This window comes from Schistocerca piceifrons, chromosome 2 (genome assembly GCF_021461385.2).
Source record: "Schistocerca piceifrons isolate TAMUIC-IGC-003096 chromosome 2, iqSchPice1.1, whole genome shotgun sequence".
NCBI classification, from domain to species: Eukaryota; Metazoa; Arthropoda; class Insecta; order Orthoptera; family Acrididae; genus Schistocerca; species Schistocerca piceifrons.
In genome coordinates this window covers 562,561,367-562,579,502 of record NC_060139.1, presented here as the reverse complement: position 1 = coordinate 562,579,502, position 18,136 = coordinate 562,561,367, and positions in this window count along the sequence as shown.

Below are 18,136 nucleotides of genomic sequence, written 5' to 3'. Positions count from 1 at the left end.
AAATGAAAGTTAATGAATAGAGAAACAGTGTGCCATTAGGGATGGCAGACACATCGTTGGAGCATATGCTGACTAGGAAATGTTTTAGTTTGATTTGTACAGGTTTCTCTGCATTACCAGTTATTAAATTGTTAATACAACAGTGTTGGGAAAACGCATGTTATTTAAGCTAGTATAGCACAGTATTTATTTTGAGAGCAAAGACAATGCATTGCAAAACAAAAATTGGAAACATTTTGAACTACTTCTCCAACAAACCACGACTAGAAGAAACTATGTCCTCTCAGGCTGGGAAAATGGATGATTCATGACAGTTTCCACTGTTGCTGTTTTCCAACAATGGAAGCGTTATTGCAAATTCAGAACCACCTTTATCGGGTTCTAAAGCAAATCAACATCTTTCATTGGCACATCAAGCTCTGACAATCCATCACTAATATTACATAAGTGACTGTTCTTAAATCACCTTCATCGCATCCTGAAGTAACATCATCATCTTTCATGGAGATATCAGGCTCTGACAATACATCACTACTATGATATAAGAGATTTTTTGCTCTGAAATAACGAAATAGTGACAACATCAAGCTACATTTCCAAACTGTTTTTGTGCCCAATGCAACCTACAAATTTCCCATCACTTTCCAAAAGTGGCCAATATCGTAAGTTGAACCTAAGTGGCAGGAGAAATATTTTTGGCTAGTATACTCTCCCAACGAGGACTGTGCCTTTTACAAGTAGTATACATTTTTCGCTAAGGCAAGTTTGGCTAAAGGTAGTCGCCAAAGTGTTTGAGCCCTGGTAACCTCCAACTTTTCGAAGTGGAAGCATGCTCTTGAATATTTCAACATCCATGCGAACAATTCTTTCATAAGGCTGCAGTAATCGAGGATAACAGTTTTGTTCACATCATTCTGAACATGGAAAAAGATAAAAAGCATTGTCTGGACTAAGGCTTGATGAAGCAGATGGAAAAAAATGGAAAACGCATAGCGCCTATCTTTGAGGCAGTGCTTCTCTTTGGACGTAAGGAGACTACATTAAGGGGAGACAAGACTTTGAACCTATTAAAGCTGTCAAACAAGACGACAAGAACATGTGTAACTTCCACGCCTTTCTAAAATATTGCGCGAAAAGTAGCGAAAACCTGTGAACAAGTTTGGAAGGAGCAGTTAAACGTGACAAGTACATCAGTGCCCGGATTGAAAATTAGATCATCTGTAGCATCAATAACCAACTCCTGGGAAGGATTGTGCAGCCAACGGCTACTGGTTCTCATGTGCTGACATTGCAGGAATACAGTAACTCTCTCTTTGTGCCCATTATATTTCCCTAGATCTCAAGATTCGTGAAGATTTCCTGAAATTTGTCCCAGTGTTTGATGTGAGAGGCAAAAGATTAGCTGACTCTATAATTTAAAACATAGAAATATTTGTTATTGACGTGTCCTTTTTGCTCATAAATAACGAATAAGTTGGTGACAACATCAAGCTACATTTCCAAACCGTTTTTGTGCCCAACGAAACCTACAAATTTGTCGGGAAAGCCCATGGGGTGCATGCATTCATACAACTCTCTCTTAGCGCCCATTATATTTTCCCATATCTCTGTTTCAGTTGTATATTCTAATTGCACAGGTCATAATTTTAATTTGTTACTCACTGACATGTGCAATATTCTTCTTAATAGAAATTCACTAAGAACACTGGAAAACGTAGGCAAATATTAAATGATGCTCTTGAATCATTAACTGATGTTCAAGTCAGGAGTTCTGAATGTGCCACACTTACTAGATAGATTGAGCGTCTTTACAGCACAAGACTTCGTATTGTTTCTGCTCTGGGGAAGATTCAAGAATTGACAACAAGATCACATCCCATGATGTTAGCAGCCATTACCAAGAGAGTTTTTGTGGTCTGCTCAGTCATACTTCCTGAACTGTTTGTGCTGGGTGAGTCAATCTGTCGACAGCTTCAGCACCAAGATACAGATTTTGCAGAGTTAATCAACATGGCAGAAATCTTAAAAGGGAACTGCTAGCAATGAGAGAAAATGTTGAGGACACCTTCAGCCACCTTCTCCTAGAAGCCAAGGAATTAGCTTCGGCCAATAGAGCTGAAATCAAGCAACTATGCATCTCTACCAAGCAAGCACAGCGTTCAAATAGGAGAGAAGTGATGATGTTGGGGGTTACTACAAATAGTCTGTGTTCATACCCTTTCTGGATGCCTTCCTTAGTTCACTGCTGGATCGATCCTTAGAATATTGTTAACTTTTTAACATCTTTAATTGTCTCCTACCATGAAAAACTGAAGACATAGATATTACTGATGGAGCTACAGATCTTCATTTACTTTATGCTTTAGATCTATTAGTTGCAGGTTTAGCAACGGCGAAGGTTGAGTTGAAATTCTTTCATCAACGTTTAAGTCGACTGGAGCAGTTGCCTCAGAAAACAATGGAAGCTATGTCTGTCGGCGACTGTCAGATCTATCCTAATGTGTTTCTGTTTCTACAGTCTTTGCAGTGGGAACGAATGGGCGCAGTTTCTCCACTATTAAGAGAATCAAGACAAATCTAAGGAATACAACTAGCGAGGGATTGTGGAAAACAGGATTGATTTCCAAACTATAACAAGTGATGTAGCAAAATAAAGTGACCTCTGTCTTCCTTTTGCACTTTAAATTTCTGGTAAATGGCTTAAACATTTGTTTTATTTATGTGTATTAAAGTGTTGAAAAAACAGATTTTATACATTGCAGAGTAAATTAACAAGAGACTAGACTATAAAAAAAGACAATTAATAGAACCAGCACAGAAAATTTTCTTAGCAAGTGGACTGTATTATTAAAATTATTTATACTTCATAATCTCATAATTCGTTTTCGTAAAATCATTTGCCTTTGAACCAAACAAATCTAAACCAATAATACACTTTATTTTTATAATATTGTACATTAAACTGTGATGGATCAATAAAATCAATTTTCAGTTTGGCTGTTGTAAAATGAAAGGCATACCCCCATTCAAAAATAAAATATTGTAGATACGTCACTGGTATCATTGGTGTCACTGAAGCCAACACTTAGTACTTGCTGCCATATTACGATTCTAAAGGCCCAGGTACAAGATCAAATAGTTTGTCAGATTTTACAATATCTGCCACATATTTGACTGTGTACCACACTGTTGAAAGTGTTTGTCAAATATGGAACGTGTTTGACGTGTTTGACAAAAATTTTGGTTGATGGAAAATTTGACAGGTCGGTAGATGTTGTTTGTGTTGCTGTTCGCCACATATGTTGAGGGAAAAATAGTTTTATTTCTATTTGTCTTGAAAGTTGACCAGTGACTCTGCTGTGATGTACATACAGAAACTCCGAGTCTGAGATATCACAATTAGTAGAGAGCAAACAGTTGTTGAGAGCAGTTGAAAGTGGTTGGACACAGTCTGCGTTGGAGATAAGATGCGCTACACAGGAGGTCGCAGCCTGCCATGATCGTGCAAGTAGCGCCAGAGGAGACTTAGGTATTAATTGCGGACTTCTTTTGTAATTTCCTTTTTGCTGCACGTAGTTGTTGGATGCCTGTGATCTGGAGAGATTTTGTCAGGTTTGTGTGTGCATACATTGAGAATAATATTCGTATCTTTGTTGTGACCAGAAACGTGTATATGGAGTAGAATTAAAAGTCTATGTAAAATTTGCTAGTGTTTAAATAATATAGTTTTAATTGGTTTCTTTCATTTTTTACCGTTCAAGGCTAGTTGGCAGTTGAACGGAATGGACATTGTCTTCAAAAGGAGGATATAAGATGAACATCAACAAAAGCAAAACGAGGATAATGGAATGTAGCTGAATTAAGTCAGGTGATGCTGAGGGAATTAGATTAGGAAATGAGACACTTAAAGTAGTAAAGGAGTTTTGCTATTTGGGGAGCAAAATAACTGATGATGGTCGAAGTTGACAGGATATAAAATGTAGACTGGCAATGGCAACGAAAGCGTTTCTGAAGAAGAGAAATTTTTAACATCGAGTACAGATTTAAGTGTCAGGAAGTCATTTCTGAAAGTATTTGTATGGAGTGTAGCCTTGTATGGAAGTGAAACATGGACGATAAATAGTTTGAACAAGAAGAGAATAGAAGCTTTTGAAATGTGGTGCTACAGAAGAATACTGAAGATTAGATGGGTTGATCACATTAATAAAGAGGAAGTATTGAATAGGATTGGAGAGAAGAGAAGTTTGTGGCACAACTTGACTAGAAGAAGGGACCGGTTGGTAGGACATGTTCTGAGGCATCAAGGGATCACAAATTTAGCATTGGAGGGCAGCGTGGAGGGTAAAAATCGTAGAGGGAGACCAAGAGATGAATACACTAAGCAGACTCAGAAGGATGTAGGTTGCAGTAGGTACAGGGAGATGAAGAAATTTGCACAGGATAGGGTAGCATGGAGAGCTGCATCAAACCAGTCTCAGGACTGAAGACCACAACAACAACAACAAGGCTAGTTGATCAAACCCTTCCTAACCATTCAATATATATATGGCAGTAGTTATTGTAATTATTATGTCTATGCATCACACACTGCATGGATCGAAGTATTGCTTTTGAAATATTGAAATATTTTAGCCTGTTGCTGATCACACAGTTGCAGTGGCAAGATGAGGTAAGTTGTCTGTTGTGTACAGGAGCATTGCGGAACTATTGTTAGGAGACGTTAGATAATATTTTAAAACTTGCAGTCAGATAGTTGAGAACCGATTTCTTTATAATTCGTGGGAGGAGTAATTAATTTCTGTTTCCTTTTTGCTTTCGATCAGAATTTCTTTATCTACATCTGCATCATACTCTGCAAGCCACCTAATTATGTGTGCTGGAGGGTACTTTCGGTACCACTATCTGTCCCTACAATTATGTTCCACTAACGAATAGTGTATGGGAAGAATGATTGGCGGTAAGCCTTTATATTGGTTTTAATTTCTCGAATTTTCTCCTCCTGGTCAATATGCAAGATGTATTTGGGGGAAAGTAATATGTTGTCTGACTCCTCCTGAAAAGTGCTGTCCCGAAATTTCAATAATAAATCTCTCTGTAATGCACAACGTCTCTCTTGTAACGTCTGCCAGTGGAGCTTGTTTAGCATCTCCGTAACACCGTCTCGCCAGCTAAACGACCCCGTGACGAAACGAGTCGCCCTTCGTTGGATCTTCTATATCTCCTCTATCAGTCATACCTAGTAGTGATCCCAGATAGATGAACAATACTTAATAATTGGGCGAACAAGTGCCTTATAAGCCACTTCTTTCGTGGATGAGTTACATTTTCTTAAGATTCTTCCGACGAACCTGATTCTGTCTATTTTTCCCACTACTTGTATTATACAGTCATTCCACTTAAGGTCGCTCTGGATAGTTATGTCTAGATATTTTATGGCAGATGCCGTCTCCAGTTGTTTGTCATCAATAGTGTTGTTGTACAGTAGTGGATTTCTTTTCCTATTTATGCGCAATATGTTACATTTATTTATGTTCAGGGTCATCAATTCTTTGCAGGTCGTTCTGTAAATTCTTATTATCTTCTGACGTTGCTACTTTGGCATAAACAAGTGCATTATCTGCGAATAGCCTTAAAGAACGTCCCACGCTCTCTACCAGATAATTTGTATATATTGTGAACAGCAAAGGTTCAATCACACTTCCCAGTGGTACTCGGGATATTACCTTTACATCTGTCGATTTCTTTTCGTTAAGAGCGACTTGTTGAGTTCTGTCAGCAAAAAAGGTTTGAATACAATTGCAGACCTGCTCTGATGCTCTGTAAGTTCGTATTTTTTTTTTCAATATAAAGGTAGTGCAGGATGGCGCCAAAGACCTTACTGAAATCAAGGAACACAGCATCAACCTGAGCGCTGTTTGCACTGTGGATCACATGAAGGAACAGAACAAGCTGAGTTTCACAGGATTACTGTTTGCGGAATCCACTGGCAGAGACAGAACGTCACACACGTTTCAGTACCTCTTTCAGCAGAACTAATTATAATCCTAAAAAATAATAACGAATCCGTTTCACCTGTCGATCTACCTCCCAGGATTTCGTGTAGTTGAATGATTTTGCATTTAGAGATGCTTCGTCTTACTACTGTATCTGCAAAATTTTATGCAATAGCACTTGGTCAGTAGTTGGTGCAGAGAATTTTTTGTTGCTTTTGCAGTGCTTCATGTTAATTCAAAACTTTTTGTTTCAGCAATTTGCTAGTTCAGTATTTATTTTTCTAACAGTGAAGTTAACTGTTTCGTGTTAAGATATCTGTTTTGCTCTTTGTGTTGTTTTCTTGATTGCTACAATGACAATGAAAAATAGAGTGCAGGCAGGAATGGACAAGACAACAGAAGTAGCTTCAAATAAAGTTCCAGAAAATTAGAGGCATGATGTAGAAAATTCTACTCAGGATAATGAAGTCAAGGAATTTGAAGGAAGAGACCTTCAAATTGTTTTGTGATGAGATAAATGACAATATCAAAAAATCTAGTAGTAAACAAGTACAAAATTTCCAGCTACACGAAGAGAACTTGAAATTGACTCAGGATGAGATTAATGACAAATTAAATCGTAAATTCGAGGAAATGTCAGAATGGCTGAAAATTCAGGTTCGTGAGGAACTCAACTCAAATATTAATAATCTTAATCCAGACTTGATCATGTACTGTCTGTTGATATTGTTGAGTTGAGACAACAGACATCACAACAAGAATTACAAATAGAGGAATTGGCACAAAAGTTCGAGTCTTTACAGTTCCAGGCAGATACTGAGTATCAAAGACGCAAAATCTGTTGATGACTGCTGCAGAACGTGTCGAAGAATTATCCAAGAAAGTGACGCAAATGAACAATGATTCAGACAAAAGGACAGACGATAATCAGCCAGTTCCGTTTACTGATACCAAAGAATTTCAGTCTCTGCAACTTTCTAAAGACGGTAGATGATTAATCAGCAAAAAAAAAAACGTGACCTAAAATACAGGAACAGCTTGCCAATATCGAAGGAAGGATCGATCGCGATAACGATACCAACAGGTTCAATAATCATCACATTGACAATCACAGTGAATGCACAAATTTTAGAGGTGCTTATTAATTCTCTCGTGAACGTGATATGTTTACAGGATACAGTGAGTGCAATGCGAGTTACAGTATGAGAGAAAACTCACTCATTCAGAAAAATAATGGTTTTGATTACAAACATTTTCTCACAGATAGGATATTTAAAATTTTTCGCAATGCTAGTAAAGAAATTCACCCAAGGGAGTGGTTACAACATTTTGACTACTCTTTACCACCAACATGGCCAATTGCCCACAAACTGGAATTCATTTGCAGTTATCTTAAAGGGGAACCTGTGGCAAGAATGAGATCGATTGCAAGTGATTGTCACATGTACAGTGATTTCTATGACGCATCTTGTCCGCTTACTGGTCCGAAGCAACTCAAGATCGCGTGAAAAATATTATCATGACGCAAAATTATGAACAGTCGAATTTTTCAACACCTGTGCAGTATTTTGAAAACGATGTGCATGAACAGATAGGAGGATCATTCAACAAATAATACCCCCCATTTTTTCTGAGAACATATTTATAGTTATGAGTCAGAATTTGGTGACAATATACTTCAACACGTCTCGCCCATGTCCACTGCCTGTAAAAGCTCTTGTCCTGTAGGTTTAACCATGTTTTCATTGCATGACTGACACTCTCATCATCTTCAAAGTGTGTTCCCTGTAGAGAATCTTTAAACGGCCCAAAGAGATGGAAGTCCGATGGTGGCAGGTCTGGACTGTAGAGTGGAAGAGGCAATGGTGTCCAACCCAATTTGGAGATGTGTTCCCAGGTTCTCAGACTCGTGTGTGGGCGTGCATTATCGTGTTGGAGCAACATTTCTGCTGTATTCTTGTCCGATCGAACACGTCGCAAACGGTTCTTGAGCTTATTCAGAGTCTTCACGTATGCCTCTAAATTGATGGTTGACCCTCTTGGCACCACATTCGCGAGAATGACGCCATCACAATCCCACAAGACTGTCACCATGACATTTCCGGCAGATTGGGTTGTCCTGAATTTCTTCTTTTGCAGTGAATGAGGATGACACCACTCCATGGATTGCCTTTTTGTTTCTGGCGCAAAGTGGTGTACCCAGGTTTCGTCCCTCGTAACGATCCGTGACAGAAAGGCCTCTCCGTCGGTCTCAAACCACTCAAACTGTTTAGATGAAATGGCCTTTCTTAGCATCTTGTGGCCTGCTGCGAGAATTTGTGGAACTCATCGTGAGCGCCTCTTTGAATATCCGAGAATCTCGATCATTGCAGACACACTTAGAATGCTGACCGACAACTGTAGAGCCAATTGTCGTGTTGTGATGCACCGGTCGGCACGAATAATGGCATCCACAGGATTCAACATGTCTGGAGCAGGACGGGTCGAGCATTTTGACGCTATACTACGGCTCTGCCATTTTTCAGAACGGTTCGAAACTTCACTGGCGCACGGGACAAACATCAGATGTGAAACACCAACAAGGATATTTGTCTATGTATATTAACGACCTTTTTTTAAGAAAAATGTGGGGCGTTGCTTACTGCACGGCCCTTGTATTTAACCAAACTGTACAGTTTGTCGGAATTAATCTGCATTTGCCTCACTAAATTACCTATCAGATTACGCCATATAGTTTTTGGCAGGACGTTGTAACGATGACTTGAAATCTTTTCAAGCCCTTTTCCAAGAACTTTAATTTGACAATAATAATAAAACACAAAGAGGCAATAATAATCAGTATTGGGAAAATTACCGTCAGCAGCGTAACCGAAAACGTTGATGGAATTCGCATGAACGATATGACGAGAGATGCGACGAAAACAGGCATAATTTGAGACACAAGCCCTACAGCCCTACAGTACAGATTACAGACGCTCGAGAAATGATTCCTGTAACTGTAGGAATTATCAGCACAGGAACAGAGATCATGGATCGCGTGAACATAGACATTGTGGCAATGCAGAAAATTTTAGTCGCAAAGGTAATGACGGAGTAAATCAAACTTTTATTCTGAATGTGGAGCTCAGGTTGTAGAAATCAAGGCATCGAGCCCACGGGACAATGACATTAATGACAGTTACTCAAGACGAAATAATTATGATGACACATCAAAGCGAAATTGGCATCATATTGTGAGCATGGTACAGCTGTAGGAATCAGACCAACCAACCCACACAACAACTCTAGGCAAAACTAGCTGACACAAATATGACTAGCAGCCACGCTTGCAAATGAACCGTTTGCTGTTGCCGATAATCTGCACAAAATCCATATTAATTTGTAGATTGTGATGACACCACAGACACATTTTTACAAGAAAATGACGACTGCAAAAATACACTTGGACAACCTATTGTAAAAATTAGCATAGGAAACGTTTCACTTTCTGCTGTACCTGATTCTGGTATCCCAGTTAATGTGATTAGTGAGACAGTGTTTAATAAATGTGCACAATCATCTGTTTGTCCAACTCTGCATCTATTAAGAACCAAATTGAAGGGAGTTATTCAAGGAAAGAGTGTAGATGTGCGTAATCAAACTTTGTTAGTTTTCATGTGTCAGGGGCACAAGTTTTCTGCGAATTTTCTTATAGTTCCTGTTTGGTCAACAGAATCAATTTTGGGTGTAGAGTTTCTACATGAAAACAAACCTATGTTAAACTTTGCAATGCTGAAGAAACGGTACAAGTAAATCAGGTACCTATAATGCTTAAATTTCAAGGTTGGTTAACAAAGGAAGATGAAGATGTGAAATGTTTGCCATTTCTCCTTCCGCTTGAGGCACAACACTCACTGAATTTGTCTGACAATTGCATGAACGACGTAACAACATTTCATTGTCAAGCTGAATAATCTGTTACCACAGAACAGTTAATTAAAAAGAAAGTACTCAGAGATGAAGTACATACTGGGGCAGACACAGAGGAATTATTAGAAGTATTACAGTCACGTTCTTCCTCACAAGACAGGAACTATACCAAATTTTCTTTACAAATTCAAGTTTAAGGAACATAATAATTTTTTGTACCAGCTTACTTTACTCCATTGATATACAGAGAAATGGTTAAGCAGGAAATACGGTTGATGCTAGAGCATGCTGTGAGTTCATATAACAGCCCATTATATGCTGTCTTCTCTTGATTTACGATCCAGTTTTTGACAAATCGAATTACACCCTGAATGTAGGCAATATACAGCCTTTCTTTGTTTTGGAAACTGCTACCAATTTCGAAAATTACCATTTGGTCTCAAAGTTCCATCTACTGCATTTATGTGAGGTCTGAATACTATTTTACATAAGCATTTGAGAGACAGAATCACGACCTATGTTGACAACATTCTGCCTGCGGAAAATTCATGGACAGAACACAACCGGGCACTGAGCGAAGTATTACAGGCATTTCTTGAACGTGGAATTACAGTCAATTTAGAAAAATCAGAATTTGGTAAAATGCAAATTAAATTTCTTGGCCAAACTGTCGCTATGAAAGGTATATCACACCATCCAGAAAAATGGAAAACAATTGAGGAAAAACCAGTGTCTATAAACAAACGATAACTTAGAGGATTTTTAGCTCTTGTTAATTTTTATCGACGTTTCATCAGCTTAGAGAGCTTATCTACACCTAGACTATGTCAACTCACTGGTAAGAATACAGTTTGAGACTGTAATGATGACCCTCAGCCCGAATATCATGATCTGAAAAATGCATTGCTTAATGCTCCCATATTATCACATCGTGATTAATCTCTTAATTTTTGCCTTTCGACAGATAGTGCGAAATCTGGCCTTGGTGTACACTTGTTTCAAGAAATTATAGAAAATGGAATTATACAGAAAAACATAGCTTTTGCCAGTCCAGTCATAACCAAAGCCAAATGTAAGTATTCCATCATTGAGCTCAGAGCGTTAGCCATAGATTGGGCAATTGATAAATTTCTTTACTTTCTACAAGGCAAACACACTAAAGTATATACTGATCATTGGGCACTTCAGTACCTTATGACAGCTAAACTGAATCATGATCGCTTGAAACGTTGGGCTTTGTTTCTCCAGGAATTCGGTTTCACTGTGATTTACAATCCAGGCTCAGAAAATATTATTGCTGATGCACTTTCATGTACATGTGTTGGTTTAGTCCAGAGTAATGAAGAAGACTACAAAGAAAATAATTTTTGTTTGTTATATATGCAAAAAGTAGCCTCTGAAAACTTTGATTCATCCTCCGTATGTGAAAGTGCTCATGAACAGTAGAAAGACCCAATCAGGAAAGGGAGAAAGGAGAAATGACAAAACTAATCAAATACTGCGACAAGACAGTTTTACTTTGTATGTAACAACATTTTATTCAGATGTAACAGTCCTATTTGATTACTGTGCATCCCAGGCGAATTCATCAACAAACTTATTTGGTACACACATCTGAGTTATGCACACTTTGACGCAAAGAAATATTTTCATAAATTACAGGACACATGTTATTTCAACAATATGGAGAAGTGAATTTGTAGTGTCTTCACAAAATGCAAACTGTGCCAAAAGGCAAAACTATCTACCGTTATGCATAGACTAGCACTATTGCCCATCTTTGCTGTAAAATTAAGAAAGTTGGCTGCTGTTGACATTTTCGGTTCTGTTGCGATATCTAAACATGGTCATTCATTTGTTTTTGTAGTTGTTGAGCTTACTTCTAAATTTGTGTCATTCATGCCTTTACAGAAAGCTATTGCATAATCTGTTTCTATATGATTTGTAAGGAATTTTCTGAATGAAGTAGGTGATGTTGACAAAGCAGTTTCTGATAATGGCCCACAATCCCGTTCTAACATATGGCTAAAAACTTTGAGATGTAGAAGAATTAGACCCATATTTATATCTCGTTTTATGCCATCTTGTAACCCCTCAGAACGCATTATCAAAGAATTAGGTAAACTTTGCAGATTGTACTGCTATCATCAATACAGAAATTAGAATTCACATCCACCTGATTTTGAAAATATCATTAACGAACTATTGAATGATTCTACAACTTTAATTCCACTCCTTGTATTAAAGAATAAATCTCCACCAGATCGTACAAAGCAATTAGTAGCCTTTCTAAGACAATGACGTTTAATACAATGTGAAATAATTAATTTAGCATTGCAAAACACAAGAAAGCTGCAGAGAAAAGGAAGAAGCTACAGAATCCACTAGTGAACATCAAGAGTTTACAGATGGATCAGAAAGTGTTGCCCAAATCGCACCGCTTATCTCATAAAGGAAAGCCTTTAAGCATCAAGTTTTTCTTGGTGTATGAAGGTCCTTTCAACATTCGGCAAATCGCACATCCTTATACTGTGGAACTTGAAACCATATGCACACATAAATCACAATATCATCATCTTGTATCGAGCATCAAAGTGAACAAAGAATAATACCCTAAGAGGTTTACTATACTTTGGTAAACATATGCAGTGACGAGTATAGATGCCCCATCTGTTGTAGTGCATTTTCTTACTTCAACTTTCAGCACTGTTCCACACTCTTCAATTAATCTGTATATCAGTTAATGTATCTCTTACTGTCAATCTTCTTACCACAGAATTTTAAAGAATATTGATGATCTACGATTCGTGTTGTGTGAAGAAAAGTACTTTGAATTTGCTAAGCATAGTCTGACAAGCTGATAGTAAAGTGGAGATACACATTTTTTGCATCTATATTTGCACTATGACAATATGGAATGGTAAGCCATCTGTGAACAGTTTGAATTCAGCTGGTATTATTCTAAGTTTGCTAATGAAGTACCTGATGGAAATGTAATACTGTTATCTTCTTCTTTCATTTCACCCTCTTTGTGGTACACTTGATCAATCATTTCTATGTGCACTGTTCTTTTCTTAGGCCCTAGTATTTCTTTACTCTTTCTGATCTTCTTTTCCTCTCTTCTTCTAAGATGAAGGGTTTGGACGTTTGTGTAGATTTGTCTTGGAACCTTATATTTTCATCTTCAGTAATTAATTTAGCTGTTCGATAGATAAGTGAATTTTCTGAAATCTTTAATTCTACTACATCTTTTTCAGTTTCTTTAAACCATTTGAGTCTCATTTTGCGGTTTATGGAAAAAGTCAAAGATTTGTTTGGTTACTCTGTAGGAATTCATTCAGAGAAGATGAGCATAAAAATTTATCCTCCTTTTTTGTATAGTATCTGAAAGGTTTTCAGTTTTCTTGTAGAGATTTCCATTACTGTCTTGAAATTTTGTCATATGGTTTTTCTTAAAATTTTTCTTTCCTTTAGCTCAAGTTTCTCCATTAGTCCTTTGAAATTCATGTTTAGTGTTTCTGCCACATACAGTGCTTCTGGCTAAATCAATGTCTTGTAGTGTGTAATTTTCCACCCCCATTAAAAGGATTTTTTGTTGTATGTATTTTTTGTTAGTTGGAAGGCCAATTCAAGTTTATTTTTTCTGGATTACATTGTTTTGCTTTTCCCAGCATTCCATCTAATCCGTTCTCCAAGATATTTGAATTCTTTTACTATTTCAGTCCAGTTTTCTTCAACTTTGAAGGATTTACATGAATACTTGACGTTTGTCAATATCTTAGTTTTTTCAAAGGAGATGTGAAGACCTATTTTAGCTGTTTGTTTCTTTAGTTCAAGATTTTCTCCCGTGCTTCTTCAATTGTTTCAGCAAACATGGCCACATCATCTGCAAAAGCAATGCAATTTACTTTAAGGTTCTTCTTTTTGCAACCCAGTCTTATGCCACTCTTAATATTTGTGTTCCATTCTCTGACTACTTTGTCAAGCACACAATTGAACAGCAACGGTGAGAGCCCATCCCCCTGTCTCACTCCCGTTTTTATTTCAAAGGGATCCGATAATTTGTTCATAAATTTAACTTTCGAAAATGTATTTGTAAGGATCGCTTTTATAATATTAGTTGTTTTCTTATCCAAACCCATTTCTTCCAGGACTGATAATAGAGATTCTCTATCAATCGAATCATATGCTTGTTTGGAATCAATGAAGGAGATTACTTATGTCTTTGCCCTTGATTTTTGGTATGCCATGATGTTTTTGAAGTCAGTATTTGTTCCGAACATGATCTACCCTTTATAAAACCTTCCTGGTATTCCCCAATTTGCGAGTCCAATTGAGGCTCTGCCCTGTTCAAAAGGACATTAGAAAGAATCTTATATGTTATATCCAGCAGCGATATTCCTCTGCAGTTGTTGGGTCTGTCTTCAAACCTTTTCTGTGGATGGGGTGGATGAGAGCTGTTCTCCATTCTGTGGGGATCTCTTCTCCTTTCCAGATTTTATGGAAAACGTACTGAAGGAATGTAATTGCATTTTTGTCAGCTATTTTCCATAGTTCAGCCACTATTTGGTTTTGTCCATACGCTTTGTTGTTTTTAAGTTCCAAAATGACCTTCTGTAGCTCTTCAGTCGTCAGTGGTTCTGAATCCTGCTTTTCACGGTTATTTGGGATGGATTCAAATTTTTCAAGGATGTGTTCACAATTCAAGAGTTTCTCAAAGTAGCCTGCTACTATTTTGGAATTTTCCATGTTATTGTGAGCGTTGGTCCCATTTACATCTCGAAATTGGAGAATGGGTGCCTTGTATCTTGATAACCTTTGTTTGAAAGTCCTGTAAAAGATTCTTGTGTTGTTTTTAATAGATTCTTCATCAATTTGGAGGAGAGTTTTGTTTAGTCTCCAAATATTTTCTTATATCTTTTTTCTTTACCAATCTGTGCATTAAAGTCTCCAAGAAGAACGATAATTTTTTATCTGGAATCTTCTGAATAATGTCATCTAGATCATTCCAAAAGGCCTCCTCTTTTTCTATGTTTTTCCTGTTATCCTCATTTAGAGGGGCATTTGCATTGATAATTGTGTAGATTTTGTTTGTGCTTGTGAATGTAAACTTTAGATTCTTTCTGATTGGGAATCAAATTCAACTATTGAGTTCAAGATTTGTTTGTTAATTTTCATGAGTTTGGAATTTTTCTTTTGAGATCTTGGTATGGCAGAACAGACTTGCTTTTGAGGTTCTAAGATACTCGTTTTTTCTTCAGGGAGATAGTTGAACATATAATGAAGTTTCTTGTGTCTTATGGTAACTCTACCAGACAGAATACTGTGTTATTTTTGACAAAAATGCGTAAGATGACTTTTTCTTTACGTACATATTTTGTGAAGTAGGTGATGAATTGTGGAGGTATAACTGCTGACTATTTTGGATGAGAGACTGTGTATGAGTGGTTCTCAGTTAGAAAGGTATTTCTAATGGTCGTTTAACTAGGTACATTTCTGACTGATACTTGTTCTGGTATTTATTATTTTGAAGAGTGATAATTTCAGAGTTGTATGCATACACGTGATGAATCTAGGGAATACTGTGCGATATATATATATATATATATATATATATATATATATATATATATATATATATATATATGGAATATGATAAGGAATTATGCTTTAGGATAGCCATGTGAGGCTTATGATGTTATTATTGGTTATTATGGTATAACTATTGTATATTTTTGGCGCACTTATGGTATATTATGTGAAGAGGACTATTATTTGTAGAATATTATGCTGAAGGTTAACGAAATATGTTGCTCTGAGGAAGACAGACCAGGAATTATATACAATTTAGTTTGGAAGCATTTATGGAGCAATACAAGGTAAGTAATGTACACTCTTTAAAAGAAGCAACCCACAGCTATACTAGATACAAGACATTCTGTTTGTGAACACTTTATTCGAAAGTACAGTCACAGTGATGTCTCCAAGCGATTTATTTTGTCATGAAATGATTTCTGAGCGGAAGTTACTATTATAGTTTTGTTGCTACTGATGAGATGCATTATGGCGTTAAGAGTTATCGATTATGGAAAGAAAATGAATTACTGTTTGAGATACCAATCACACCTGCTATAAACATTGTAAAGTTTAGAAATCACGAAACTTTTATCTGTATGAAACACTTGCAAATGACATTTTTCACCAATTTGGAGATAAGAGTGCGTATATGGATGTATCTGTTGAGTAATGAACATAGATAATTTACAAAATTTTTTTCTCTAAGGCTAAATAACGTGAAGTATGCATGAAATGAATTTTCTAGCTTTGCAAACTTGTGGAATGAAATCATCCCAATAAAAAAATAAAAAAATAAAAAATTCTGCTTATTACTGTTTAAATTCACTATTTTTTATTTTTGTATATGACATGACCTCAACTGAATTTTTCTCGTTTGCAGAAGTAATAAGGAAGAACACAGAACTCTATGAGTTTGTAGGAACTAAACAATATTTTTCATATCAGAGAGTAATGTACGTAGTGGGCGAGTTACATTCTAACAATACGAATGTTGCAGTGGTCTGTTGTGGAAAATTAGATGTTCTAGAAGTACCCAGTCCTACTAAAGACATTGATCCAAGATTTGTAATGCATTTTTGACAACCTTTTCTTTCAGCGTGTAGCCTTTTTACACCTTCATGCAAGTTGATCAGCTACATTTTTATGGATGTTGTAAATAACTGCTTAAAATAAATTACTTCAATACTTCAGTGTCTGTCTATTTAAACAATTTTATTTCAGACTTTCTCTTACGGTTCTGCTACAGCATTGATGCAGTACTCATTCTGTCACATTAAGTTAGTGATTGTAAGATGATAACTTTTTTCTTTTGTCATTAAGCAGTACTGAAGCTCAAGAGAAGTTACTTCATTTTTGGTTAATAAACCAGTTCTTTCTACTACTACTGAAGAGTTCGAGCGTAAATCTTTTTTGTGTTGCATCTTAGTGCAAGCTATGCCATTATTAGTTACTTTATAAGATATGTCTTTTGAGTTTTGTATTTATTTTCACTTGCAGTTAACTATTTATGCCCATACATTCGATTCTGACTCCATAAGATTCTGATTCCATAAGAGTTATGTCAGGGCTGGGTCTCTGAAGGCTATCAGTAGTTTTAATGGAATGCTGTCTACTCCTGGTGCATTGTTTTGACTTAGGTCTTTCACTGCTCTGTCAAATTCTTCACACAGTATCATATCTCCCATTTCGTCTTCATCCACATGCTCTTCCATTTCCATAATACTGCCATCTAGTACATCGCCCTTGCATGGCTCCTTTATATATTCCTTCCACCTTACTGAATCCCCTTCTTTGCCAAGGACTGATTTTCCATCTGAGCTTTTGATATTCATACAGGTGGTTCTCATTTCTCCAAAGGTCTCTTTAATTTTCCTGTAGGCAGTATCTATCATTCCCCCAGTGATACATGCTTCTACAGCCGTACATTTTTCCTCTAGCCATCCCTGCTTAGCAATTTTGCACTTGCTGTCGATTTCATTTTTGAGATGTTTGTATTCCTTTTTGCCTGCTTCATTTACTGCATTTTTATTTCTCCTTTCATCAATTAAATTCAATATCTCTTCTGTTACCCAAGGATACCTACTAGCCCTCGTCTTTTTACCTACTTGATCCTCTACTACCTTCACTATTTCATCTCTCAAAGCTACCCATTCTTCTTCTACTGTATTTCTTTCCCTTTTTCTTGTCAACCATTCCCCAATGCTCTCTCTGAAACTCTCTACAATCTCTGGTTCTTTCAGTTTACCTAGATCCTATGTCCTTAAAATACTACCTTTTTGCAATTTCTTCAGTTTTAATCTGCAGTTCATAACCAATAAATTGTGGCCACAGTCCACAGCTGTCCCTGGAAGTAAATTCGTAGGAGGAGTAATAAATTTCTATTTCATTTTTGTTCTCAATCAGAACTGCATTATTGTCGGAGACGGAACGTCACACATATATTTCTGTATGTTTTTCAGCAAAACTAATAATAATTTTTTAAAAATTACAATCCCATTTAAATCTGACTGTATTGTGAGTTTCTGTATATGTCGAAAGAATGATCAAGGATGAGAACAAAATAGCAGTGGCAGTCACCAAAATGGTAGAGGTGTCGCAAGTTCCACAGCCATATACCAGCTGTCTCTCATAGGAGGCGTCAGGTGCATTACCTCTGA